This window comes from Tursiops truncatus, chromosome 14 (assembly GCF_011762595.2).
Source record: "Tursiops truncatus isolate mTurTru1 chromosome 14, mTurTru1.mat.Y, whole genome shotgun sequence".
NCBI classification, from domain to species: Eukaryota; Metazoa; Chordata; class Mammalia; order Artiodactyla; family Delphinidae; genus Tursiops; species Tursiops truncatus.
The window spans coordinates 16,809,824-16,811,979 of NC_047047.1; the positions used below are offsets into that span (position 1 = coordinate 16,809,824).

General features: G+C 37.6%; 1 non-coding gene across 1 annotated transcript; it reads right to left on the reverse strand.

The window, feature by feature from the left end:
* Nucleotides 1-1,774: 1,774 nt before the first annotated feature.
* Nucleotides 1,775-1,879, reverse strand: LOC117308002 (U6 spliceosomal RNA). Its single transcript, XR_004521942.1, has one exon. It is a non-coding gene; the product is annotated as a U6 spliceosomal RNA (small nuclear RNA).
* Between the last annotated feature and the right edge of the window lie 277 nt (nucleotides 1,880-2,156).

Genomic DNA, 2,156 nt, shown 5'->3' on the forward strand with positions numbered 1-2,156 from the left:
TAGATAATGAAAAAGCAGAAGATAGAACTGCATATTCAAAATAATAATAGAGAAGGTGGGACCAAGACAGCAGAATGGGTGGGTCCTGAGCTCACCTCCTCCCACAGACACACCAAAATTACAACATAAAGAACAACACTGTCTGAGAACACATAACAATAGCATAACAGCTTTTCTACAATTAAGGACACAAAAACAAACAAACAAACAAAAAACATCCAGACAGGTACGAGGGGTAAAGATGTAATCTAGTCAAGACCCACACTCTGGTGGGTGACCAACAAGTGAAAGGTAATATCACAAACACAGAGGTCTTTCCTAAGGAGCAAATGGTTTGAGCCCCACCTTGGGCACCCAAGCCCTGGGGATCAGCACTGGGAAGATGACCTCCCTGGTTTTACAACCAGCAAGGTTTACATCCAGGAGATCCAAAGAGCTGTAGGAAACCAAGGCTCCACTCTTAAGGGGCTTTCATACAATCTCACTTGCTACACATCTGAGCACAGAGACCACAGATTGAAAAGTGCACATGCTCTAGCAGGTCTACCAAGACTGCCCCAGCATACCATGTAGCCCATACCAGGCACCCACTCCAGCCACCCCCCACTATGGTGGCAACTCTCAGTGGGCACTGGCTTGTGCCAGGCTCCACCTCCATCCATCCCCCTATCCACCAAAGCAGTGGCCTCCAGCACACCCTGAGAAAAGCCCCAGCCCATGCCTGAATCAGCTCCAGCACTCCTGCTAAAGCCACTAAGTATACACAATCTGTATAGGGACATTCCTACACAAGGACACACCTTCAAGACTGGGAGAGGAAAATCTTTTCCCTAATTCATAGAAAGAAACACAGAAAGTCAAACACAATTAGAAGACATAGGAATTTGTTCCAAACAAAAGAATAAGATAAAACAGTAAAATAAGCAAAAAACAAACAAAAACAAACTGATGAAACAGAAAAAAGTAATTGACCTGATAAAGAGTTCAAAGCACCAGTCATAAAAATGTTCATGAAACTCGGGAGAAGAATGGAGAAACATACTGAGAATTTCAACAAAGAACCAATCAGAGTTGCAGAACCCATTAACTGAAATGAAAACTACACTAGAAGAAACCAACAGCAAATTAGACAATGCAGAATAATGTGTAAACAACCTGGAAAACATAGTAGTTTAAATCACCCAGAGAGTAGCCTTGATATATATACACTACCAAATGTAAAACAGATAGCTATTGGGAAGCATCTGCATTGCATGGGGAGATCAGCTCGGTGCTTTGTGACCAGCTAGAGGAGTGGGATAGGGAAGATGGGAGGGAGAGGCAAGAGGGAGGAGATATGGGGATATATGTATACATATAGCTGATTCACTTTGTTATACAGCAGAAACTAACACAATTGTAAAGCAATTATACTCCAACAAAGATGTTAAAAAAAAACACTAAAAGAAAAAAATAGCAAAAATTAAAAAAAAATTTTAAAAAATTGAGAATAGTTAAGTTTTTTGTTTGTTTTAATCCATTCAGTCACTCTATGTCTCTGATTGAAGCATTTATTTAGTTACATTTAAAGTAATTATTAATAGGTATGTACTTATTGCCATTTTGTTTCTTGTTTTCTGGTTGTTTTGTAGTTTATTTTTGTTCCTTCTTTTTTTGCTCTCCTTCCTTGTGATTTTATGACTAGCTTTACTGCTATGTTTGGATTCCCTTTTCTTTTTTGTGTGTGTACCTGTTATAGATTTTTAGTTTCTGATTATCATGAGGTCCATATATAAAAAATATGGAATGATTCCCAAATATGTATGTCATACTACATAGAGGTCATATTTATCTTCTCTGTAGGATACCAATTTACTAAATGTGCTGTAGAATCTAACACTGAAGAGGTTTCTTGAGTTAATTTTGAGTGAGCAAAGTAAGACGCAAAAGAGTGTGAGTTTATCTATTGATGCTTAAAAAGTCGCTTCAAAATTTAGTGTCTTGAGAAGACAATAATTATGCACTCTTGGTCAGATTTCTCTTGATTAGATTCTATAATAACTGAGTTGTATATAAAAGAAGAACCTATGGAGTTTTGCAAACTATATATCTGATATTTGCAAACATTTGCAAACTATATATCTGATAAGAAGTTAATATCCAAAATATGCAACAAA